Raw genomic sequence first — 27,624 nt, 5'->3', positions numbered from 1 at the left:
TTCCCCTTCCAGCGGGCCAGATAGTGATGGACTGACTGGAGGAACACCCATAGGATATCCTGAGGACTAGAAATCTTTAGGCAGATAGGCTAAAGGTGCTGTGCCGACCATGGAATTCTACCAGAACACTACGCTGTGGACGCAGGAGGATTACAGGACTGGAGAGTGGTCCCCCATTCTGAGAACAGGAGTCCTACAATGTAATGAAGGTCAGAGGGAGCAGGGATGTAGGGGTCTGCTGGTGAATGCGAACCCTGTGGGATAGACGGGAACCTCTATCATGTCAGTTTCGAGAACAAGATAGTCTCTGTTCACACTTGCTTTATATCGCACCTCCCATCTGCTGTTTTCCCTGAATCTGTTGCTAAAGGAACTTACCTGAGGAACCTTGTCATCTGCACATGTCTACTCTGTACCATCTGTGGCTGTAACCCTTCTTGGCTGTGTTTAAACAAATAAAAAGTTCCATCTGTTTGAAAAGCACATTTGCCTTGGTCTCCTCTTGTCTCACCTCTGTCTCCCTCTGCATCAACACCACGGGGAACGTCGGCAACATCACACGCAACTAGAGGGGACAGTCAGAAACAACGTTTAACCCCTGCACATCCGCAGCCGTGTGCCCCTAATCAAATGTGCCTCTTCAATGCCAGGCGTTGGGCATGGCCACCACCAACCATGTATTGGCGCCAGAGAGGATCCGACCCATGCCTGGCGTACTGGAGGGCCTTCTGCCCTGCGCTCCGGAGTACCACACACACAGTCCATTTTTACTGTCCTAACCCGTGGGGTCAGCTGCCACATTACAGGGATCTGTCCTGGAGTAGCACCTGGCGTCCACCTGGGCCAAAGTCTAACCCCACCTTCAGGGGCGCTAGTTAAAACTCAGGCGGTTGCTTAGTTACGCCCCTCCAGGTTCTCCCCGGTCCGTGGTGCAGTGGGTCAATGATCCACAAGTATGACAGCTACCATTGTTCCGTGCCCTTGCTAGATGTGCACTTGCCAACATGACAATGATCCAAAACACGCATCTAAGGCCACAGTTGCATTACTGAAGAAAAACAGAGTGAAAGTGATCCAGTGGCCAAGTATGTCTCCTGGTCTGAACCTATGGGGAATTCTGAAGAGACAAATTGTCATCACTCTCCATCCAGCATCCATGCTCTAGGCTCTAAAAGAGGTTGCTCTTATTGAATAGAAAAAAAGATAGATGTTACAATATGTCAACAATGTGTTCATTCATGCCTAGAAGACTTGGTGCTGTCCTTAAATATCATGGAGGTCCATAAAATCCTAGATGTAATAGTTTTTGTGGTTGGGTGTATTGATTTTTGCTTCAACTAATTTGAGTAAAACTGATGATTTTGCAATGAAAGTTATATTTTTAACCTTACTTTTATGTTATGGATTAAAAAAATGCTTCTATGAATCTCAGTCTTGTCATAATTTTGAAAATTGTTCCTGTCTTCAGCGAGATATTGTTTAAAATCTTACTTCACAAAGACGGTACACTCATTTAAGCTGAGCACTGCTTAATACACACAGACATGTTACATTACAAAGATAGGAAACCTAATAATGTAAAGAACACAGATAATAAACATAGTAATATCACAATACAGAGAAAAAAAGCACAGAGATGTCATATTGCAGGATATGCAGTGAAGTTATTATGCTGTCTGTGATGGGATGCCGACATCATCCTTTGCAGCTGCAAGGTTTTCATAGGCTTGGGTATGCAGAGCAAGGGCATAGCAGGAAGCCAGTTGCCCTTTGCTCCGCAAGAGTTTTTAATTAAATGTGCATCCAGGGGTGCACATCCGGCTGAAAATAGTGCTGCCCCCCCACAGTTTTTCCTAGACAGTGCCAGTCATGGTCACACACCATAAAGGACCACTCTACCTTGCCCCATATTTCAAAGCTATTTAATAGATTAAGGGAACATGTATTTTGTAAAAAAAAAAAAGCCTTCAACCTAAGGGTGAATGGAAAAAGCATTCTATACCTTTAGGGATCACTATGAATACCTTATTGCTTTTGGCCTCCAGCACTTTGTAAACAAGGTCTTCCATGATATTCTAAATCAATATGTTCCCTTCTACCTAGGCAGCATGACCATTTTCTCTAAAGATCGGGGATCACCGCTAACATGTCCATGTATTACATAGGTTGTGAAACATTTTCTAACTTTTCATTATTTTTTCTCACTCAATTAGTAAAGAAATCACTGAAAAATACCGAAATATAATACCCAATAATAATAATTATTATTTTTATTTCTATAGCACCAACATATTCCGCAGCACTTTACATCTTAGAGGGGACTTGTACAGACAATAAAAGACATTACAAAATAACAATAATCACATAAATCAACAGATACCAGGAGGAGTGAGGGTCCTGCTCGCAAGCTTACAATCTATGAGGAAATTGGGGAGACAAAGGGTGGATGGTAACAATTGATTGTATTGTACGGTCAAGCATCAGTGTATTAAATAGGTTAATCACTAGTGTTGAGCGAACATGCTCGACACTGCTCGGTACTCGCCCGAGCATCACGCTACTCGGGATGTTCGGCGAGCACCGAGCATTTCCGGGTTACTCGGGCGGGAGCTCGGGTCTCCGCCCTGCATGTTTGGCGCTCTTTACAGAGCCAATGAACATGCAGGGATTGCCAGCCAGTCACTGTAATGCTGCAGCCATGTTGGTTGAGGGTATTACAGTGATTGGCTGGCCGCACAGCGTCACCTCGAGTATTTAAAACCGGGCGCCGCCATCTTGGACACAGTCGCTCCGGATTAGACAGTGTAGGGACAGCGCTGCTGATTTAGGGAGAGATATAAACTGCGAAATAGTTAGTGTAGGGTCTGTAAAGGCTGCCAGAACAAACAAACAGTCCTTTTCAGGACTAATATCCATCCCAGATACCAGGCAGGCAGGCTGTATAGGAGACACAGTGGTTATACCAGCAAACGCTGCATTACAGCCCTGTGTGCTCCTGTTGCTGAAATTGCTGGACTTAGCACCAGGTGTCGGGGGCCAGGAAAAATCCTTTTTTTTTCATCTAAATCCTCCTTTTTTTTTCCTCCTTCACACTGTACAAATACCCGTCTTATTAACCTTTTGGTGTGTCTCCCCCCCCCCCCAAAAAAAAAGCGTGTCTCTGATTTTTCAGACACAAATATAACTGTTGAAAATATTCTGGTGTAGGCCAGAGAAACAGAAGTGTTGTTTTGCACTTCCACGGTTCAAACCTCTGTATTATACATTTTGGGCCATTTGTATCTAAAAAAAAAAACAGTTTGAGTGTGTCGCTCACTGTTCAGCCGCAAATATCTCTATTTAAAAAAGTGTGGTATACCCCAGTAAACAATAATTGTGGTTTTGCCATCCCACGGTAAAAAATCTCTATTATTCAGCTTTTGGTAGTTTTTCCGTAAAGAAAAACAGAAGTGACTCCTGACTGTTGTGACACAAAAATATATCTGTTGAAAATAGTCTTGTGTAGGCCCGACATCCCAGTGTGGTTTCGCAGTTCCACGGGTCAAATCGCTGTACTATCCAGTTTTGGGCCTTTGGTATCTAAAAGAAAAGCAGTTTGAGTGTGTCGCTCACTGTTCAGCCGCAAATATCTCTATTTAAAAAAGTGTGGTATACCCCAGTAAACAATAACTATGGTTTTGCCATCCCATGGTAAAAAATCTCTATTATTCAGCTTTTGGTAGTTTTTACAGTAAAGAAAAACAGTAGTGTCTCCTGACTGTTGTGACACAAAAATATATCTGTTGAAAATAGTCTTGTGTAGGCCCGACATCCCAGTGTGGTTTCGCAGTTCCACGGGTCAAATCGCTGTACTATCCAGTTTTGGGCCTTTGGTATCTAAAAAAAAAGCAGTTTGAGTGTGTCGCTCACTGTTCAGCCGCAAATATCTCTATTTAAAAAAGTGTGGTATACCCCAGTAAACAATAACTGTGGTTTTCCTCTTCCACGGTTCTAATCTACTCTATATTTCCCTTTTTCCATTGATAGTGCAAGTGTAAGCTATTTTACTTCATTTACAATGGGCAAGGCGCGTGGCAAGGGACGTGGAAGTGAACGTTCTGGTGATGGTTCGTGCAGAGGACGGGGCCGGTGCCAAGGTGAAAATGTGCCACAACCAACAGCCACATCTTCTCGCCCCCACTTCTTGACCGAATTACTAGGGAAGCACAGAACAACACCAGTATTGAGAATCGATCAGTGTGAACAGGTTATTAATTGGATAGCAGATAATACTTCCAGTTACCTGGGCACCACCACCTCCGGTCTGTCTTCCACACGGTCAACTCTTAGTAGCCGTGAGTCTCGACCGCATACTCCTCCTCACCCTGATGTTCCTTCCTCCCACCATGCCGAGTGTCGTCAGACAGCAAGTGATCCCACACTTGGACACTCTGAAGAGTAGTTCACTGGTCCATTTCCATATTTGGGCCCCTCGCCTGATATGCTTGAAGTGGTGTAAGAGGAGATCCCATGTTGCGATGCCCAAATATTTGAACAGCCACGGCCACAGGAAGTCGACGTTGGCAATCTGTCACAAGAGGTGGAAGATGACGAGACACAATTGCCAGGAAGTGAGGAGGAGGATCGTGGTGCGCAAGTGGAAGAGGAGGAGGTGGTGGATGATCTAGTAACTGACCCAACATGGAAGGAGGACATGCAGAGTGAGGCCAGCAGCACACAGGGGGAGGGAGGCAGAGTACCCCAACAGGCAGGAAGAAGCAGTGTGGTGGCCGCAGACAGAAGGCAGGCAACCGTTCCCCGTAACACCAACACGAGGGACGTTGCCAGTACAAGCGGTAGGTCTTCCAGAGTCTGGAATTTTTTTAAAGACTCTGCTGATAACCCCAAAAGGCCATATGTTCCACCCGCCATGCCAGCATCAGCAGGGGTGACAAAACTACCAGCCTGACCACCACCAGCATGATCAGGCACATGGCAGCAAAGCACCCGACTTTGTGGGGCGAAACCCAGGGTCCACGACCAGTGTCAGCGGGTGTCACCACTGCTTCTTCCACTGTTGTGCGTGCAATAGAACCCCCTTGTTGTGTGTGCAAGGCAATCCCCTGTCCATACTGCATGTAAAGATGCCCCCTCCTCTCAGTCTTCACTTGTTATGGCAGTTTCTCAAGAAACAGCATCAACATCCACATCCCACCGCAGCGTTCAATTGTCCATATCCCAGAACTTTGAACGAAAGCGGAAATTCGCAGCTAACGCCCCACAGGCCACAGTCCTAAATTCGCACATTTCACGACTGCTTGCATTGGAAATGCTGCCTTTAAGGCTGGTGGAGACGAAATCCTTCCGCAATCTTATGGCGGTGGCCGTCCCTCGGTACTCGGTCCCCAGCCGACACTATTTTGCCTGGTGTGCCATCCCCGCACTACACAAGCACGTGTCCCAAAGCATCTGCCGTTCCCTCAACAACGCAGTTACTGGGAGAGTCCACCTGACAACGGACACGTGGACAAGTGCTTGTGGCCAGGGACGGTACATCTCTCTGACGGCACACTGGGTAAACATAGTGGAAGCCGGGACCCAGTCGGACCTTTGGACGGAACACATCCTCCCCACACCGAGGATTGCGGGCCCTATGTCAGTCAGAGTTGCCCCCACAGTGTACAGCGCCTGCGCATCCACCTCCTCCTCCTCCTCCTCATGTTCAGCCTCCATCTCAGATATCACCACATCAGTTACAAGCTGGAAGCATTGCAGTACTGCCTCCGCCAAGCGGCAACAGGCTGTGCTGAAACTCATAAGCTTAGGTGATAAACCTCACACTGCTTGTGAGTTGTGGACAGCTGTGAAAGAGCAGGCAGATCTGTGGCTGAGACCGCTGAACCTACATCCCGGCATGGTCGTGTGTGACAATGGCCGTAACCTGGTGGCGGCTCTGAGGCGAGGTGAGATCACACACGTACCAAGCATGGCTCATGTGCTTAACCTCGTGATTCAGCGGTTTCTTAAATCGTACCCCGAGTTGCCAGATCTGCTCGTGAAAGTACGCCGCCTGTCAGCTCATTTTCGCAAGTCGGCTACAGCTTCCGCCGCCCTTGCTGTGTTGCAGCAGCGTTTGCAGCTTCCGGCACACCGACTGGTGTGTGATGTCCCCACATGTTGGAACTCTACCCTCCACATGTTGCAAAGGATTTGTGAGCAGAAGAGAGCAGTTGTGGAGTACCAGCTGCAACAAGGCCGTCGATATTCAGGTCAGACTCCACACATAAGACCTCAGGAGTGCACCTGGATGTCTGACATATGTACCATCCTGACAAACTTTGAGGAGGCCACCAAGATGGTGAGTGGTGATGACGCCATCATTAGTTTCAGCATCCCACTTGTCTGTCTTTTGCAACGCTCTCTGCAGAGAATTAAAGAGGAGGCATTGCAGCCAGAGTATGATGAGATGGATCAAGAAGCCGTAGCGGGCGATTACACACAGCCCAGCCTCATCTCATCCCAACGTGCATTGGGGGACAATGAGGGAGAGGAGGAGGAGGAGGAGGAGGAAGAACAGGAGCTGCTATCATGCGTTGTAGACGGTAGTACCTGTACAAGTAAAAATCAAAGAAACTTCGGCACTCCAATGTAGATGCACAAAAAATTATATTTTATTGTATCGGTAGAACCCCACAGAAAGTAGATCGGCCAACGTTTCGACCTAAAAGGTCTTTATCAGGGCCTTTTCTAAGCATAAATGAAAAATGCATGTTTTAATAAATCAGGAATTAAACCAACATTGTCTGTACACAGGTCGGGATATATTGCATGTAATATGACACAAGGTCTAATTAAATTTACATAATAAAGAAAAATTGCAGATAAGAAATACGATCACCATGCATAATATATAGGGGGCTATCTTCAATAACAATGAAGAAATGGCATAAAACAAGAGACATACTCTAATAAAGGGCTGTGCTTCATGGTATACATGGAATAATGTGTAGTCACAGAAGCCCAGTATCATCAAAATCAATTAATAGACAAAGGATGTTCCATGGGGGAAAAAGGAAAGAAAGGGAATCTGGAGAGGCAGGCATTCTATAGTGCCTATAGGTAGAAGGCATACTAGTCAAATAGAGCGAAATAGGTACATTCTAAATAACAGGAAGGGCGACATAAACACATTCTGTGTATGACATACCTGGTAGATGGGGGAATGTATGAGACAGGTGAAGCGGTGACATGCCGTGCAGTATGAGAGAGATGAAGCCCCATCCTTCTTATAGCCGGTGAGGCAATTAATGCCATGTGTATGGTAGTGTCGGTAATGTGTGTCCGTTCATGCGTGGCGTGCGTGGTGCCCTCTTCCGGTGTGAGTGCTGGAACGCAGAAGAAAGAGTAGTGAGACGCAGGGAACTTCCCTGCGTCTCACTACTCTTTCTTCTGCGTTCCAGCACTCACACCGGAAGAGGGCACCACGCACGCCACGCATGAACGGACACACATTACCGACACTACCATACACATGGCATTAATTGCCTCACCGGCTATAAGAAGGATGGGGCTTCATCTCTCTCATACTGCACGGCATGTCACCGCTTCACCTGTCTCATACATTCCCCCATCTACCAGGTATGTCATACACAGAATGTGTTTATGTCGCCCTTCCTGTTATTTAGAATGTACCTATTTCGCTCTATTTGACTAGTATGCCTTCTACCTATAGGCACTATAGAATGCCTGCCTCTCCAGATTCCCTTTCTTTCCTTTTTCCCCCATGGAACATCCTTTGTCTATTAATTGATTTTGATGATACTGGGCTTCTGTGACTACACATTATTCCATGTATACCATGAAGCACAGCCCTTTATTAGAGTATGTCTCTTGTTTTATGCCATTTCTTCATTGTTATTGAAGATAGCCCCCTATATATTATGCATGGTGATCGTATTTCTTATCTGCAATTTTTCTTTATTATGTAAATTTAATTAGACCTTGTGTCATATTACATGCAATATATCCCGACCTGTGTACAGACAATGTTGGTTTAATTCCTGATTTATTAAAACATGCATTTTTCATTTATGCTTAGAAAAGGCCCTGATAAAGACCTTTTAGGTCGAAACGTTGGCCGATCTACTTTCTGTGGGGTTCTACCGATACAATAAAATATAATTTTTTGTGCATCTACATTGGAGTGCCGAAGTTTCTTTGATTTTTGCTAGTAATATATTACTTCAGAGCACCCATTTATTTGACAGTGAAGCGATCCCTTACTTCATTGATGATAGTACCTGTACAAGTGTCATACCGTCGGTTCAGCGTGGGTGGCCTGAGGACAGGGGGGAGGAGGAAGAGGAGGAGGAGAGCATGGTCAGTCGTCATCTTGGTGAGGACACGGAAATCTTGCCCGTTACCAGTCTGGCATGCATGGCTGACTTTATGTTACGCTGCCTTAACCGTGACCCTCGCGTTGTCAAAATGTTGGGTGACAGTCATTACTGGTTGGTGACACTTGTAGACCCCCGCTACAAGGAGAACTTTCACTCTCTTATTCCTGAGGTGGAGAGGTCTACAAAAATGGGGCAATACCAGAAGGCCCTTGCTGCAGAACTCTTAAAAAAAATTCCCATCTGAACACGCTAGCGGCAGAGGTCACAGTTCGTTGCCCAACCAAGGCGTACAGGCGAGAGAGATGCAACTCCAATCCAGCAGAGGCAGGGGAACACTGTCAACGTTCTGGGACAGTTTTCTGACACCCGCCCAGCTTACAGGCCCTGAGGCGCGGGGTACTCTCACAAGGAGTGGAAAGTTTCAAAAGATGGTGAGGGAGTACCTTGCCGATCGTACCAGCGTCCTCCGTGATTCCTCTGTGCCTTTTTAATTATTGGGTATCCCAGCTGGACACTTGGAATGAACTCGCTCTGTACGACTTGGAGGTCCTGGCCTGCCCTGCCACTAGCGTGTTATCGGAGCGTGTTTTTAGTGCCGCTGGGGGAATTATAACTGATAAGCGCACTCACCTGTCAACTGACAATGCTGACAAGCTGACCCTTATCAAAATGAACAAGGGCTGGATTGGGCCAGACTTCTCATCACCACCAAATGACAGCAGAGTAACATAAAGTCAAATCCACTGTGTTATTTCGGTAGGTGTATTCACATGCACCGCTTCACACCCACACATGGGTATACGCTTCCTCGTTTCGGCTGTTTAATCTTCCTCTCCTTATCCTCAGCCTCCACCACCACTATACCACCAGGGTGCCAGCATTGCAAGTTCCTCCGTCCTTATTTTTGGCAGCTTTTGCTTGCAAGGCATAAGCAAATACTATGGGACACCCACTCCCCAATAATGGGACGTATGTTTGTAATATGCTGTACTGCATGGTTCTTGTAAGGGGCATTGCAAGTTGCTCCGTCCTAATTTTTGGCAGCTTTTGCTTGGAAAGCATAAGCAAATACTATGGGACACCCACTCCCCAATAATGGGACGTATGTTTGTAATATGCTGTACTGCATGGCTCTTGTAAGGGGCATTGCAAGTTGCTCCGTCCAAATTTTTAGCAGCTTTTGCTGGGAAAGTATAAGCAAATACTATGGGACACCCACTCCCCAATAATGGGACTTATGTTTGTAATATGCTGTACTGCATGGCTCTTGTAAGGGGCATTGCAAGTTGCTCCATCCTAATTTTTGGCAGCTTTTGCTGGGAAAGCATAAGCAAATACTATGGGACACCCACTCCCCAATAATGGGACTTATGTTTGTAATATGCTGTACTGCATGGCTCTTGTAAGGGGCATTGCAAGTTGCTCCATCCTAATTTTTGGCAGCTTTTGCTGGGAAAGCATAAGCAAATACTATGGGACACCCACTCCCCAATAATGGGACTTATGTTTGTAATATGCTGTACTGCATGGCTCTTGTAAGGGGCATTGCAAGTTGCTCCGTCCTAATTTTTGGCAGCTTTTGCTGGGAAAGCATAAGCAAATACCATGGGACACCCACTCCCCAATAATGGGACTTATGTTTGTAATATGCTGTACTGCATGGCTCTTGTAAGGGGCATTGCAAGTTGCTCCGTCCTAATTTTTGGCAGCTTTTGCTGGGAAAGCATAAGCAAATACTATGGGACACCCACTCCCCAATAATGGGACTTATGTTTGTAATATGCTGTACTGCATGGCTCTTGTAAGGGGCATTGCAAGTTGCTCCGTCCTAATTTTTGGCAGCTTTTGCTGGGAAAGCATAAGCAAATGCTATGGGACACCCACTCCCCAATAATGGGACTTATGTTTGTAATATGCTGTACTGCATGGCTCTTGTAAGGGGCATTGCAAGTTGCTCCGTCCTAATTTTTGGCAGCTTTTGCTGGGAAAGCAAAAGCAAATACTATGGGACACCCACTCCCCAATAATGGGACTTATGTTTGTAATATGCTGTACTGCATGGCTCTTGTAAGGGGCATTGCAAGTTGCTCCGTCCTAATTTTTGGCAGCTTTTGCTGGGAAAGCATAAGCAAATACCATGGGACACCCACTCCCAATAATGGGACTTATGTTTGTAATATGCTGTACTGCATGGCTCTTGTAAGGGGCATTGAAAGTTGCTCCGTCCTAATTTTTGGCAGCTTTTGCTGGGAAAGAATAAGCAAATACTATGGGACACCCACTCCCCAATAATGGGACTTATGTTTGTAATATGCTGTACTGCATGGCTCTTGTAAGGGGCATTGCAAGTTGCTCCGTCCTAATTTTTGGCAGATTTTGCTGGGAAAGCATAAGCAAATACTAAGGGACACCCACTCCCCAATAATGGGACTTATGTTTGTAATATGCTGTACTGCATGGCTCTTGTAAGGGGCATTGCAAGTTGCTCCGTCCTAATTTTTGGCAGCTTTTGCTGGGAAAGCATAAGCAAATACTATGGGACACCCACTCCCCAATAATGGGACTTATGTTTGTAATATGCTGTACTGCATGTGACGCGCCCCCTGGGCCGTGTGTACATGTGTGTGGGATACCCGGTGCCGGGTCTCTGGGGTCTGTAGTCTCCGTGGCGGTGACCCGGTCCCGTGGCTCAGGCTGGTCAAACCAGTGGCAGTCTTTCTTAGGTTTTGAGGTTAATTGTCCGACTGCGCCACCCGTGGATTGTGGTCAGGGAGTACCACCGCTGCGAGGCAGACCGCTGAGGCTGGTGTTGTGTGCGCAGCATAGAATGGGATAACTCCCCTCGGGAGGAGTATAGCCTCAGAGCAGTGAGTGTAGATGATGGGGGTGATGGTGCACGAGCGCAGCAGGAATGACTCAGAGTCTTTGCAGTGCAGTTCAGGGTCTTTACTGATGATTATAAGGTAGACTCTCCCGGGAGTACTGGCTAGCATAAGAGGCCTGGTCAGTCTGTGAGCAAGCAGGAGTTCCCCTGGCCAGGTGGAGTTGTAGGCCTCCCCGTCTGTCTGCACTCTTCCTGGCTACCTTGCTGTAAGCGGTTAGAAGTAGCCCACGTCCCTGAGTGTACCGTGTAGTGCTCACCCGTATGGCTGGTGACTTGGGGCCTTCTGTTAGCCTCCGCTCCACGACGGCGGTGCTGGTCCCTTGCTTGTGACTGAGCCTCCGGGCTTCTATGGCCAGAGGACCTGAAATCCCCTGCCGGCTGGTTTCTGCTGCTGGATATATAAGTCCTCACAGCTTCGGACTCCTGTGTCCGGTTCCTATTGTCTTCTGCCAGGGCGAGCTCTGCTCAGCTTCCAGCCCCTGGTCTTTAGCTCCTAGCACCTACAGAGCTCCTTGCTGTTACTTTCCCTTGCTCTCACTCTGACTCTGACTGTTCTCTGACTCACTCAACTCCGCCGCAGATCCAGTTTATAAGGGCAGAATGCTCCCCTCCCAGGATTGGGGCAGGAGGATGTTGCATGTTTAAGGGATCCTGACCTGGAAACCTCCCACTTGCTCTCCGACGTAATATCTCTATTACTGTGGTGACCAGACCCCTGGGGTGCCACACATGGCTCTTGTAAGGGACATTGCAGTTCCTCATAATTTTTGGAAAGCCTTCCATTGACTGCTTAGGCCAACAGTGCACGGGAGACCCAGTTGCTATAAATGGAAAAAAAGGTTTAGTAAACGCCCTCTGACCTCCATGTCATTTCCAAGGGGCATTGGAGTGGCTCGAAATCTTTGGTAGGCATTGCACTCACTGTATGCCCTATAACTGTGTAGCCGAACCGCTCCTTTTGTTACAGAAACATATCCTACAAGACATATCTGGTTGACTGGCCTGATATTGATGTGAATGGTCCCTGTTCCTCCTGCTCTTTCTCCTTTGCCACTACCTCATCCATCATTTATCACCTGAAGCTTTGTTTTAACGGGAGTCATAGAACTGGGATAGTAGCAGGAAAACATCCATCAATCCTCGGAGGAGGTAGGATATGCGCCAAAGCGCTGACCACCTCAGGCCTAGCCACTACTACATACATGCGCTTGCATTACAACAAAACAAAGCAGATGCTAACTTCTATCATCCTCATCATGCTCCTCACCTTGGCACTCTCAACTCCCCTGATGGAGAAGCCAGGGCCCACCGGAGGAGTCTGATAGTCCGGTGGGCTCGGCCAATGCTGCCCTAAAGCAGGCCAGGCTAAGAAAAGTGTGGGAAAGGTTACCGGGACAAATAGGGGTGGCTGGGGACTGAGTATGGACACCCGGCCACCCTCTGGAGGCTGGGGAGCAAGCGGGGACACCTGGCCACCAGGCGGCTGGGGACTGAGTATGGATACCAGGCCGCCGACACAGCCATGGCGTGGTGGCCAGATTCCGCCTCCACATGCCTAAAAGGCCAAAGTTAAAGTGCAAGCAAGCAAGCAGTATGGTATTGCAGCCTGGGGGTGGGTGGGTGGCAGGCTGCATACTTGCACTTGCATTGCAAGGAATGGGAGAGGTACAATTGAACACTGCCCTGGGACAAGGACTTGAATGGGGATAGTTGCAAGTCTGCAACGACAGGTGCAAGGTGGGAGGCATCTTCGCATGTACCATGAACAGGGGTTTGGCATGCACACACTACAGCGGAATAGGCTCTCCTTCCCACTAAATGCACTGGGGAGGGCACAGGTAATGTTTTGGTATACGCGCTTAATCTTATGTATAAGGCACACCAGGCAAATATGGGCGGCTGGGGACTGAGTATGGATACCTCGCTGCCGAAGCAGCCATGAGGTAGTGGCCAGCTTCGGCCTCCTCCAAACTAAAAGGCCCCATTTCAAGTGCAAGCTAGCAGTATGGAATTGCAGTCTGGGGGTGGGTGGGTGGCAGGCTGCACACTTACACTTGCATTAAAAGAAAACATAGCAGATGCTAACTTCTGTCATCATCATCATCATGCTCCTCACCTTGGCACTCTCAACTCCGCCGATGGAGAAATCAGGGCCCACCGGAAGAGTCTGGTTCTCTGGTGGGCTCGTCCAATGCTGCCTAAAGCAGGCCGGGTTAAGAAAAGTGTGTGGGGGGATGTTCCAAGGAGAAATAGGGGCGGCTGGGGACCGTTTATGGACACCCGGCTGCCCCCAGGCGGCTGGGGACCGTGTGTGGACACCCAGCCGCGGGGCGGCTGGGGACCGAGCATGGCCAGATTCCGCCTCCACATGCCTAAAAGGCCCAATTTCAAGTTCAAGCAAGCAAGCAGTATGGTATTGCAGCCTGGGGGTGGGTGGGTGGCAGGCTGCATACTTGAGCTTGTATTGCAAGGAATGGGGGAGGTACAATTGAACACTGCCCTGGGACTAGAACTTGCATGGGGATAGTTGCAAGTCTGCATCTTCTGATGCGGTAAGGATCACTTATAATGGGCACACTTTTAGGCAGTGACCTGGGAGTCAGAGATGCTTCCAGGGGTCTTCCCCATGCTGTTCCCTTGTCTTTTCAGCACTTTATGCATGTGTCACACAGCACATGGCCAGATAAGGTTGTAAAATGTTAAAATGACATTTCACGGTGAATGCATTTGTCATAGTTGAAAGCAATACAAAAGTGCAAAAACGCATAAAAAATGCTACTTGTGAACATAGCCGAAGGTGAGGAGGAGTATTTTTGTTTTTGGTCATTTATTTTAACTTATACACAAGTCTTTACCCTGGAAAGGATGTTCCTTAACATATTTCACAGGGAAAAAGTTTCACTTTCGTTTTTGAACGTTTTATTGTGAGCCTGTAAAAGTGGCTTAATACCTCTGACCACGTTGTTGACAGCAGTGACCTGGGGGTCAGAAATGCTTCCTGGGGCGATCCCCATGCTGTCCCCATGTCATTTGAGCACTGTCACTATCGTTTTGGGCACTTGTTAGGCTTTTAAAAGACTGCCGGGGGTGCCACCGCAAAAATGCTCGAGTCTCCCATAGACTAACATTGGGCTCGTTGCTCGGGTCGAGCACCCGGGTATTACGGCGAGCTCGGCCCGAGCTTCGAGCACCCGAGCATTTTAGTGCTCGCTCAACACTATTAATCACATAATGCTACATGAACCAGTCATCAACCAGTATGTGAACAAGTACAGACACAGTAGTCTACTAAGTGATGGGGTGTGTGAACAGATGATACTAGAGTCCTGATTTGGAAGGAAGTTTTGTATGGGGGAAAAAAAATGGGATAGTTAGATAAGTGAGGTGAGGTGATAGGCCAGTCTAAAGAAATGTGTTTTTAGGGCACGCTTAAAACTGTGGGTATTGAGGACTAAACAAAGAGTCCTGGGTAGTGTGTTCCAAAGAATTGGCACAGCACGTGAGAAGTTTTGGAGACGGGAGTGGGAGGTTTGGATTATTGAGGATGTTAACCTTAGGTCATTAGCAGAACGGAGGGCACTGGTAGAGTGGTAGACTGAGACGAGGGAGGAGATGTAGGGCGGTGCTGAAGCATGGAGCGCTTTGTAAGGGTGATGAGTTTATATTGAATTCTATAGCGGATGGGTAACCAGTGCAACGACTGGCACAGAGTGGAGGCATCAGTGTAGCGGTTGACGAGGAATATGACCCTGGCTGTTGCAATTAGGATGGATTGGAGATGGGAGAGTTTAGTAAGAGGGAGACCGATTAGTGGACAGTTGCAGTAGTCCAGACGAGAATGAATCAAAGCAACAGTAAGTGTTTTTGCAGAGTCAAAGGTAAGAAAAGGTCTAATTCTGGAAATGTTTTTGAGGTGGAGAGGACATGAGCGGGCGAGTGATTGGATCTGGGGAGAGAAGGAAAGATCTGAATAAAGTATGACCCCAAGACAGTGGGCTTGTTGCTGGGGAGTAATGGTGGAGCCACACACGGAGATACCAATATTGGGCGTAGATTAGTGGAGGGAGGAAACACAAGAAGTTCAATTTTTGACGGGTTCAGTTTCAGATTTATGTCACTGAAAAGGGGATATATATCTAGGAGATAAATATAAACAAGTAAAAACATTTAATGCGTGTCTGTTCTTATCAAGTAGACACTACAAAATGGGATCTAAGGATAAAATTGCACTTTTATCCTATAGGGATACATAGCTCCTTTATCATCCTGTCGCATTCCCCTTGTGCAAAGTGGATCATTATACTGTATATATATATATATATATATATATATATATATATTATATACATACATACACATACATACATACACACACATACATACACATATACATACACATATATACAGGTGTATCTCACTAAATTAGAATATCATCAAAAAGTTAATTTCAGTTCTTCAATACAAAAAGTGAAATTCATATATTATATAGAGTCACTACAAACAGAGTGATCTATTTCAAGTGTTTATTTCTGTTAATGTTGATTATGGCTTACAGCCCATGAAAACACAAAAGTCATAATTAACAAAAAAATCCTGCAAATGCTTCTAAAGCGTTTAAAAAGGTCCCTTAGTCTGTTTCAGCAGGCTCCACAATCATGGGGAAGACTGCTGATTTGACAGATGAACACAAGGCAGTCATTGACAAACTCCACAAGGTCGCAGAGTTCCAATTTTCTTTTGGAAATCAAGGTCTCGAGAGTCTGGAAGTTCTATCACGTCAATTTGCTTAAAGCCTGGAAAGACCGGGAATGTATGATTACGGAGGCGACTCTGGTCGTATCGTCTGTGGACCCTTCAACACCTGCCCGGGAGGAGGCTAGACGAGAGGTAAAAATAAGTGACGCTCTCACTAAACATCAGCGGCGGGAGGCGCGGAAATTAGTGCAGCAGAATACGGACATATGGAGGTGATCAGCCTGTGGCACTACTGAGGTGTTATGGAATCCTATGTTGCTTTGGTAGCAGCTTCCAGCTCATCAGCATTGTTGGGTCTGGTGTCTCTCATCTTCCTCTTGACAATACCCCATAGGTCAGGTGAGTTTGCTGGCCAATCAAGCACATTGATACTGTTGTTTTTAAACCAGGTATTGGTACTTTTGGCAGTGTGTACAAGTGGCTAGAGAATGAAATTTTCATCTCCAAAAAGCTTGTTGGCAGAGGGAAGCATGAAGTACTCTAAAATTTCCTGGTAGACAGCTGCACTGACTTTGGTCTTGATAAAACACAGTGGACCTACACCAGCAGATGACATGGCTCCCCAAACCATCACTGATTGTGGAAACTTCACACTAGACCTCAAGCAGCTTGGATTGTGTGCCTCTCCACTCTTCCTCCAGACTCTGGGACCTTGATTTCCAAATGAAAATTGGAACTCTGGGACCTTGTGGAGTGTGTCAATGACTGCCTTCTGGACATCTGTCAAGTCAGCAGTCTTCCCCATGATTGTGGAGCCCATCCTGGGCCTATGTCTGGTATATATGTTTCCCATCCTAGGCTCATCCTGGCATATATCTCCCCCATTCTGGTATATACACACGTGGTCAAAATAGTTGATACCCCTCATTTACTTAAAGAAAAAAACACAATGGTCACAAAAATAACTTGAATCTGACAAAAGTAATAAATTAAAATCTATGAAAATGAACAAATGAAAGTCAGACATTGCTTTTCAACCCTGCTTCTACAGAATTTAAAAAAAAAATTAACTCATGAAATAGGCCTGGACAGAAATGATGGTACCCCTGAAAATAGTGTGACAAAAGGGACATGTTAAATCAAGTTGTGTCCACTAATTAGCATCACAGGTGTCCACAATCTTGCAATCAGTCAGTGAGCCTGTATATAGGGCTACAGATACTCACTGTGCTGTTTGGTGACATGGTGTGTACCACACTCAACATGGACCAGAGGAAGCAAAGGAAAGAGATGTCTCAGGAGATTAGAAAGAAAATTATAGACAAGCATGTTACAGGTAAAGGTTATAAGACCATCTCCAAGCAGCTTGATGTTGCCGTGACTACAGTTGCACATATTCAGAAATTTAAGATCCATGGGACTGTAGCCAACCTCCCTGGACATGTCCGCAGGAGGAAAATTGATGACAAATCAAAGAGACGGATAATACGAATGGTAACAAAAGAGCCCAGGAAAACTTCTAAAGGGATTAAAGGTGAACTTCAAGCTCAAGGAACATCAGTGTCAGATCGCACCATCCGTTGTTGTTTGATCCAAAGTGAAACGACCAAGGAGAACACCATTGTTGAAAAAAAATCATAAAAAAGCCAGACTGGAACTTGTCAAACTATATGTGGACAAGCCACAAAGCTTCTGGGAAAATGTCCTATGGACAGATGAGACAAAAATGGAAGTTTTTGGCAAGGCACATCAGCTCTATGTTCACAGACGGAAAAATGAAGTATATCAAGAAAAGATGACTGTCCCTACTGTGAAACATGGAGGAGGCTCTGTTATGTTCTGGGGCTGCTTTGCTGTATCTGGCACAGGGTGTCTTGAATCTGTGCAGGGTACAATGAAATCTCAAGACTATCAAGGGATTATAGAGAGAAATGTGCTGCCCAGTATCAGAAAGCTTGGTCTCAGTCGCTGGTCATGGGTCTTGCAACAGGATAATGACCGAAAACACATAGCTAAAAACACCCAAGAATGGCTAAGAGGAAAACATTGGACTATTCTGAAGTGGCCTTCTATGAGCCGTGACCTAAATCCTATTGAGCATCTTTGGAAAGAGCTGAAATATGCCGTCTGGAAAATGCAACCTTCAAACACAAGACTACTGGATCAGTTTGCTCATGAGGAGTGGGCCAAAATACCTGTCGAGAGGTGCAAAAGTCTCATTGACAGTTACAGGAATCGTTTGATTGCAGTGATTGGTTGCTCAACAAAATATTAAGTTAAGAGTACCATCATTTCTGTCCAGGCCTATTTCATGAGTTTAATTTTTTTTTTTAAATTCTGTGGAAGCAGGGTTTAAAAGCAATGTCTGACTTTCATTTTTTCATTTTCATAGATTTTTTTTTTTTTTTTTTAATATATAATTTTTATTAATATTTTCAAAGAAAATAGCATACCAAATTAAGGTGGTTATCAAGTACCTGTTCGCAGACAGGGTATAGAGTGATAATTCTCACATGTTTGATTGGTAAAGCAAAACATTATAAACAATATAAAAACTTAATATTGTAACTTTCATCAGTTTAATTAACATGCAATCCAGTTAATACTCTGATTTATTGAAGCCATCTTGTTAGATTAGACCATTTATATTAGTATTATTATAGACCTTTACCAACTGATCCCTCCTTCCCACTCTCCCCCCCACCCACCTTAATTTAGGCGTAGTGGACCTAGGTTATCCCTAAGATCCTCCAGAATGTACCACACTGTGAAAGTGAAGGGTTCCACTATTTTCCTTTTTTCATTTAATGAGCAGCAATTTATAATAAACGGTATCCATTTCGGAAGAAATTTGCCAGCTTATGGTTCCTTATTGCTAAGGGCGTCTTGTAGCTCTATTCCCATGAAATGCTTCATTTGAGCTGTTAACGCTTCAATGCGGGGGTGTTGGGGTTTAGCCAATATTTAAGTAATTGTTCTTTTTGCCAGGATAAGTAGGGTGTGGAGCAAGTTGGGAGGGTTTCCCCTTTTCCCCTCAGGGTAATAATGTAACAAAGGCTAGATAAGGGGAGAGAGTATAACCCAGACCCCATATGGTGTTGATCATAGCTGATACTTGTCCCCAATATGAAACTGAAGCCGGGCATGACCATAGGCCATGCATGAGGTCGGAGAATGGAAGGTGGCATTTAGGGCAAGCTGTTAGCCTGTTTGAAAGTGGATCTTTTTAAGGTATGTGAAATGCAACAATGGCACCATGCATGATTTTATATTGCGTTTCTCTCCATGCTTTGTTTATAATTTCTTTATATTTAATTTGTTTATAATGTTTCTTAGTAAATTCCAGCCTGTAAGTGTTATGATCTGCAACATGTACTAAGGAAAGATAGGGGAAAGCAGTCCCTACAGTAAAACTAAGTTGAATCCCTACGATGTAGGGGGCTACCTGTTCCTAGTGAACAGACCAGCCTTAGTCCTCGGCTAGTCTGAACGAAGACCTATAGAATTAAGGGAGGGGTCCCTAAAAGAACTAAGGACTGGGACAAAAATGGGACACCTCCTAAACAGAGAAGTTGTTGCAGAACACAAAAAGACAAACTGACAAAAATGTACTAGAGGTCCCAGAGGACCAAACGAACTTGACAGAGAAAGGCACTGAAGCACCAGGCTAGAGAAACAATCAAACACTGAAGTCCAGCACAGCCACAAGGGTGGAGCTGGAATATAAAGGCAGATAGTCACGTGACCGCAAAACACAAGATGGAAAAAGCAAACAGGAGGGTTCTAACAGTAAGTAAGTCTAATACTATAGGCAAATGTTGAGTGGGGTCAGACATAAATAAATTAACATTGTCTGCAAAAAAAAGCTGCCTGAATTGATTTCCTAGAAAAACTGAATACCTGTGAAAGTGTTTGGATCAGACAAGATGCGGACTAAGGGTTTCGGAGCTAAGTTGAAGAGGAGGGGGGACAACGACAACCTTGCCTCGTTCCTTTCTCAAGGAGGAATGGAGTGGACAAGAAACCCGGAGTGTAAACCTGAGCCTTTGGAGATGAATATAGATTACGAATGTAGTTAAAAAAGGGGCCTGTTAGTGACATTTTTGTTAAGACTATATACAAGCACTCACAATTTATATTATCAAAAGATTTTTCCGCGTCCAAGGAAACAATCGCTGGGGTGCCCTTTAAATCTGGGGAGGAGTGGATTTTATCTAGTACTAGTAGTACTTTTCTGATATTTAGAGTAGCCGAGCGACCTTTTACAAAGCCCACCTGGGCAGGAGAAATAAGATGAGGTAAGATGGAGACCAGTCTGTCAGCCATTATTTTATATATGATCTTAATATCAGTATTAATGAGAGAAATTGGTCTGTATGAGCTAGGGAATAGTGGGTCTTTATCTAGTTTTAGTATAATTTAATATATGCTGTGTTTGCCGAAGGAAAAATGGGGTCGCCTTGAGATATTTTATTAAAAATTGATTCCAATAAAGGGGAAATTTCCTCTCTCAGATTTGAAAAATTAATTTGTGTACCCGTCTGGGCCGGGTGCTTTGTTTGGTTTTAGATTCTTAATTGTATTTGTGACCTCTTCCAAAGAGCTAGGTTTGTTTAAAATAGATTTTTGTTCCTCTGAGAAGATGGGTAGCTTAACTCTATCTAAAAAGTGTAATTGAGGAGGGAGGGGTTTGTTTTGAATTTTTGCAGAGGTCTTTATAAAAAGAACCTAATATCTCGTTTATTGTTTTATGGTTGGTGTGAATTTCCCCGTTGGTACTTTTTAATTGAAAAATTCCCTGTGGTTTTCTCATCCCCTTAGCCAAATTTGCCAACATTCGCCCCAATTTATTTCCGAATCTATAAAAATAAGCTTCAGGTTTGGATAAGTGAAATTTTTCCCATAAGTCTGCATATTGACTGAATTCCGCTTGTTTTTGCGACCAGTGGTTTTTATTTATGGTGGATGGGTCAAGTAAGAATTTGGTGTAGGCTTGTTTTAAGTCAGTAGAGAGTACCTCATATCTCTTTAGAACTTATTTTTGTGGGAAAATGTGTACGCCATAGATTTTTAATTTATTATTACTTTTGTCAGATTCAAGTTATTTCTGTGACCATTGTGGGGTTTTCTTTCATTAAACGAGGGGTACCAACAATTTTGACCACGTGTGTATGTCCTCAATCCTGGGCCCCTTTTTGGTAAATATGTTCTCCATTCTGGTATATATGTCTACCACCCTGATATATATCTTCAATCCTGGGCTCTATCTTAGTAATTTTTCCAAAAAATGAAGTATTTCTCCCATAAATTTATTGCAATTACACATGTTAATTTCCTTTGTGTGTATTGGAACACAAAAAAAGAAGAAAAAAAAAGGAATATTGGACATCATTTCACAGACAACCTTTCAAAAATCCGGGTAAACAACTTTGTTTCAAGCATGTGATGCTCGTTCAAACTCACCTGTGACAAGTAACAGGTGTGGGCAATATTAAAATCACACCTGAAACCAGATAAAAAGAAGTTGACTCAATCTTTACCTTGTGTGTCTCTGTGTGCCACACTAAGCATGGAGAACAGAAAGGGGAAAAGAGAACTGTCCGAGGACTTGAGAACCAAAATTGTTAAACAATATCAACAGTCTCAAGATTACAAGTGCATCTCCTGAGGGCTTGATGTTCATTTGTCCATGGTGGACAACATGGTCAAGAAATATGCAACTCATGGCACTGTAGTTAATCTTCCTGGACGTGGATGGCAGAGAAAAATTGATGAAAGGTTGCAACACAGGATAGTCTGGATGGTGGATAAGCAGCCCCAATCAAGTCCCACAGAAATCCAAGCTCTCCTGCAGGCTCAGGGTGCATTAGTGCTAGCGTGAACGATAAGTCAACATTTGAATGAAATGAAAAGCTATGGCAGGAGACTCAGGAGGACCCCACTGCTGACACAGACCTAAAAAAGCTAGACTGCAGTTTGCCAAAATGTGCATAAGTAAGCGAAAATGTTTCTGTGAAAGTGTCTTGTGGATATGAGACCAAGATAGAGATTTTTGTTAAAGCACATAATTCTATTTACTGAAAACAGAATGAGAACTTCGAAGAATAGAACACAGTACCTACTGTCAAATATGGTGGAGGTTCAAAGATGTTTTGGGGTTGTTTTGATGCCTCTGGCACTGGGTGCCTTGACTGTGTGCGGGGCATCATGAAATCTGAAGATTATCATTGGGTCGCAATGTAGTGCCCAGTGTCAGAAAGCAGGGTTTGCGTCTTAGGTCATGGGTTTTCCAGCAGGACAATGACCCCAAACATTCTTCAAGAAGCACCCAAAAATTGAGAGAAACAAAGTGCTGGAGAGTTCTGAAGTGACCAGCAATGAGTCCGAATCTAAGGCTATGGCCCCACTATCAGTATTTGGTCAGTATTCGGTCAGTATTTTTTCTCAGGAGTGGGAGACAAAACCAGGAGTGGGTGATAAATGCAGAATCGGTGCACATGTTTCTATTATGCCTTTTCTCTGATTGTTCCTCACCTGGTTTTGGCTCCAACTCCTGAGAAAAAATACTGACCGAATACTGACCACATACTGATAGTGGGGTCGTGGCCTAAATCCCAATGAACACCTGTGGAGAGATCTTAAAATTGCTGTTGGGAGTCCAAAATTAGAGTTGAGAGGTGTATGAAGCTTGTTCATGGCTATAGGAAGCAATTGATTGCAGTTATTTAATCCAAAGGGTCTGGAGCCAAATATTAAGTTGAGGATGCCAACAATTTTGTCCGGCCCATTTTAGGGTTTTGTGTAAAATTATTTGCCAATGTGCTTTTTTTCTGTTTTTTTTTTCCCAATAGACACAAAGGAAATAAACATGTGTATAACACGTGTAATTGCAATAAGTTTCTGCGAGAAATTGTGAACTTAATTTACTGGAACAATTTCAAGGGTGCCAATACTTTCGGCCATGACTGTATATAGAAGGCTACGGTTGAACAATCATACTGTATTAGGGCTGTGGATGACTATGATATTATATGGGGGACTGTGGGTGGACCACCTTACTGTATTATGGCTATGGGGGACAATTATACAAGGTTTGGAGACCATCATACTGTTAGGGGCAATGAAGGCGAACCATAATACTGCGTGGGGGGCGGTGTAGACCATCATACAATTTGGGTGACTGTGGTGGAACCATCATACTTTGTGGAGGGTTGTGGTGACTATTAATGTGTGGGGAGATTGTCATACTATGTGGAGGGCTGTGGGTGGACCATCATACTATATGGTGGCTCCATCATACTGTGTAGGGAGCTGTGGTGTAACCATTATACTGTATAGGGGACTGTGTGAGAACCATCATACTGGGTGGGGGCTGTGGATGCCAGATTTCATGATGCCTTACATGCAGTCAAGGCACCCAGTGCCAGAAGCAAGACAACCCCAAAACATCTTAACCTCCACCATATTTTACTGTAGGTACTGTGTTCTTTTCTTTGTATGCATCGTTCCATTTTTGATAAACAGTAGAATGATGTGCTTTAACAAAAAGCTCCATCTTGGTTTCCTTTGTCCACAAGACCCTTTTTCAGAAAGATCTTTGCTTACTCACATACATTTTGCCAAGCGGCAGTCTAGCTTTTTTATGTCTGTTTCAGCAGCGGGGTCCTCCTGGGTCTCCTGCCATAGCTTTTACTTTCATTTCATTCAAATGCCGACGGATAGTTTGCACTGACACTGATGCACCCTGAGACTGCAGGACATCTTGAATTTCTTTGGAACTTGATTGGGGCTGCTTATCCACAATCCGGACTAATCTTTGTTGCAACCTTTCATACATTTTTCTTTGCCGGACATGTCCAGGCGATTAGCTACAGTGCCATGGGTTGTTGTCACGCAATGTGTGGGAAAGACTAAGTGCCACACAAAGGGATGAGGTGAAGGGAGCCCAGACACTAGGAAAAGGGGGAGTGGAGACCTCCTAGGCTGATCTGATATATCTGATATCACCCTGTCTCCCTTATCCCTATATTGGTTCCTCACCAATCCCCACACAAAAACCTAAACCCTGTATTTCCCTACAGCTTGGCCCTGGATAGGGAAGGGGGAATGAGTACTAGCCAGTCCCACTAACAACTAAAGACAACAAGATAGACAAACACGGGGGAAAGTAACTTGGCTTGAGCAGAATGCAGAGAGATTCTACACACATCCTCTTAGCACCAGAGAGGAAGTAAGCAGACTGCAATAGCTCCAAGCTTTTACAAGGGAAACATGTGAATTTCACCAGCATGTGCCAGTAGCAAACAGCAAGTATTTTTACACCCAGGCCTGGGTGTCAATTAGCAGGAGGGAGGTAGCCACTGAGTCCTAGAGTGAGACAGATCTAAGAAGGTGTCTGTAATGCCAAAAGAAGAGATCTTCTGCAGCCAATTGCAGGGCAACTGTCTGTCACATCGGACACACCTGTGACAGTTGTAAACTTCTTGATTATGCTGCGCATCGAGGAGAAAGGAATATCAAGATCTCTGGAAATGGAAATGGACTTGTAACCTTGAAATTGTTGATACTGTTTAACAATTTTGGTTCTTAACTCCTCACACGGTTCTCTTCTCCTCTTTCTGTTCTTCATGCTTAGTGTGGCGCACACAGACGTACAATGCAAAGATTGAGTCAACTTCTCTTTTTATCTGGTTTCAGGTGTGATTTTCATATTGCCCACACCTGTTACTTGTCACAGGTGAGTTTGATCGAGCATCACATGCTTGAAACAAAGCTTTTACCCACAATTTTCAAAAGGTGGCAACAATTTTGCCTAGCCCATTTTTGGGGCTTTGCGTGAAATGATGTCCAATTTACCTTTTTTTCTGTTTTTTTGTTTTCCAATACGCACAAAGGAAATAATCATGTTACAAAACATGTGTAGTTACAATACTTTTCTCTATATACATTTCATTTTCTCGAACAATTTCAAGGATGCCAACACTTTCGGCCATGACTGTAGTATGATTGTCCCCCAATGCCCCTTAAAGTACGAGGGTCCACCTCACAAAAAACAAAAATGTTACACTCAACTAATCCACCCTCCACGTCCAATGCAGCTGCTGCTTCCGGTTCTATCGAGTCTTGCATTGGACGCCGGCGGTGCAATGCAGTCTCATCATCTTGCTGCAGATGCCACCTGCGTGGTGCCGGCCTCCAGCATACCACGAGCCGAAAGTATCCTGTGGCCTCCTGGAGTAAGTGATGAACCATGCAGCGTAGGCTCCATGCTCCACCACAGCTGTTAACAGAATCACAATTGATGCTGCCCACAGACGAGACAGGCCCGATTTTTCTGTATTTTCATGACTATGAAAACTGTACATTCACACTGAAGGCATCAAAACTATGAATTAACACATGTGGAATTATATACTTAACAAAAAAGTGTGAAACAACTGAATATATGTCTTATATTCTAGGTTCTTCAAAGTAGCCACCTTTTGCTTTGATGACTGCTTTGCACACTCTTGGCATTCTCTTGATGAGCTTCAAGACGTAGTCACCGGAAATGGTTTTCACTTCACAGGTGTGCCCTGTCAGGTTTAATAAGTGGATTTCTTTGCCTTATAAATGGGGTTGGGACCATCAGTTGTGTTGTGCAGAAATCAGGTGGATACACAGCTGATAGTCCTACTGAATAGACTGTTAGAATTTGTATTATGGCAAGAAAAAAGCAGCTAAGTAAAGAAAAATGAGTGGCCATCATTACTTTAAGAAATGAAGGTCAGTCAGTCCGAAAAATTGGGCAAACTTTGAATGTGTCCCCAAGTGCAGTTGCAAAAACCATCAAACGCTACAAAGAAACTGCTTCACATGAGGACCGCCCAAGGAAATGAAGACCAAGAGTCACCTCTGCTTCTGAGAATAAGTTTATCCGAGTCACCAGCCTCAGAAATCGCAGGTTAACAGCAGCTCAGATTAGTGACCAGGTCAATGCCACACAGAGTTCTAGCAGCAGACACATCTCTACAACAACTGTTAAGAGGAGACTTTGTGCAGCAGGCCTTCATGGTAAAATAGCTGCTAGGAAACCACGGCTAAGGACAGGCAACAAGCAGAAGAGACTTGTTTGGGCTAAAGAACACAAGGAATGGACATTAGACCAGTGGAAATCTGTGCTTTGGTCTGATGAGTCCAAATTTGAGATCTTTGGTTCCAACCACCATGTCTTTGTGCGACGCAGAAAAGGTGAACGGATGGACTCTACATGCCTGGTTCCCACCGTGAAGCATGGAGGAGGAGGTGTGATGGTGTGGGGGTGCTTGGCTGGTGACACTGTTGAGGATTTATTCAAAACTGAAGGCATACTGAACCAGCATGGCTACCACAGCATCTTGCAGCGGCATGCTATTCCATCCGGTTTGCGTTTAGTTGCACCATCATTTATTTTTCAACAGGACAATGACCCCAAACACACCTTCAGGCTGTGTAAGGGCTATTTGACCAAGGAGGGAGACTGATGGGGTGCTACGCCAGATGACCTGGCCTCCACAGTCACCAGACCTGAACCTAATCGAGATGGTTTGGGGTGAGCTGGACCGCAGAGTGAAGGCAAAAGGGCCAACAAGTGCTAAGCATCTCTGGGAACTCCTTCAAGATTGTTGGAAGACCATTTCCGGTGACTACCTCTTGAAGCTCATCAAGAGAATGCCAAGAGTGTGTGACGCGCCCCCTGGGACATATTCCTTTTTGAGGGGAATACCCGGCACCGGATCAGATGGGGGGTTTGTAGTCTCCGAGCGGCTGTGACCCGGCCCGTGCCCAGGGCGTCAAGCTCAGTGTAATGTGGCAGTCCTACAGATGTTATTAAGTTCTTAATGTCGACTACGCCACCCGTTGTGTTGCGGTCACTATGGCCGCCGCTGCAGCAGGGTCCGCTGAGGCTGATGGTGTAGGTGCAGCTTGTGATGGTATAACCCCCAACGGGTGGGGTATAGCCTCAGGGGGGACAGGTGCAGAGGATGGGGGTTGTGGTGGTGCAGTGCAGACGGCAATGAAGACAGAGTCGGGTTGTGCAGTTAAGGGTGTTTACTTACTGCAGATGTTGTACTGGTCACTCCAGCTGCTAGTGACCACCCGAGCCGTGCTGCGTCCACCAGGTCCTGGATCCAGCCAACCCCCAAACAAGTCCGGAGCGTGGCCCTGAGCTCTCCTTCTGTCCCGTTCTCTGGCCGTCCCCACCAGTGATCCACCTAGGTCCAGCTCCCTCGGGCCTTCTGTTGGGACACCCTTGGCCTTGGGTTCCCTGACCCTTCATGTGGTGTGCCTTCGGGGTGGATGTGATGGGTGACCGTGACAAACGCTGCCCACGGTCTCCGGTCTCTGGCTGGGGTGTGTTTTCTGCCCCCACCAGCTTGGGATCTGGTACCCTGTGCCGACTCCTCACCCAGTGCTTTAATTTGGGTTCTTGGGTCCTCTCTGTTTTCCCCTCTGGGTACTCCTTCTCTGCTCCTCTCTCACTCAGGGTCTCTCTCTTGCTGCAGGCTGACTTCCTCTCTGCTTGCTGTCTGCTCCTCTGCAGCTGTCTTGCTGTCTGCTCCTCTGCAGCTGTCTTGTTCTCTGCATCTGACCCTGATCTTAGTTGGTGCCCACCTTATATACACCCTCTATGTGTGAGCTCAGGTG

The 27,624-nt window shown here is 45.3% G+C and overlaps 1 protein-coding gene and 2 long non-coding RNA genes across 3 annotated transcripts in view; 1 reads left to right on the top strand and 2 right to left on the bottom strand.

Annotated features, from left to right (window-relative positions):
* The window catches only part of LOC141271666 (poly(ADP-ribose) glycohydrolase-like), a 527,289-nt gene that overhangs the window by 383,123 nt on the left and 116,542 nt on the right, over positions 1-27,624 (bottom strand). The gene's annotated exons all lie outside the window — the stretch shown is intronic.
* Positions 6,629-7,399, bottom strand: LOC141273702 (uncharacterized). Its single transcript, XR_012322125.1, has 2 exons — positions 7,187-7,399; positions 6,629-6,726 (listed from the first exon to the last, which is right to left on the bottom strand). It is a non-coding gene; the product is annotated as an uncharacterized lncRNA (long non-coding RNA).
* On the top strand, positions 7,402-8,175 carry LOC141273701 (uncharacterized). The gene is made up of 2 exons (XR_012322124.1): positions 7,402-7,617; positions 8,078-8,175. It is a non-coding gene; the product is annotated as an uncharacterized lncRNA (long non-coding RNA).

The sequence above is a fragment of the Phyllobates terribilis genome, unplaced genomic scaffold, assembly GCF_046119375.1.
Source record: "Phyllobates terribilis strain yellow unplaced genomic scaffold, ASM4611937v1 Scaffold_5__5_contigs__length_657084704, whole genome shotgun sequence".
NCBI classification, from domain to species: domain Eukaryota; kingdom Metazoa; phylum Chordata; class Amphibia; order Anura; family Dendrobatidae; genus Phyllobates; species Phyllobates terribilis.
The sequence above is the reverse complement of the archived record's forward strand: the minus strand, read 5'-3'. Positions and strand labels throughout refer to the sequence as shown.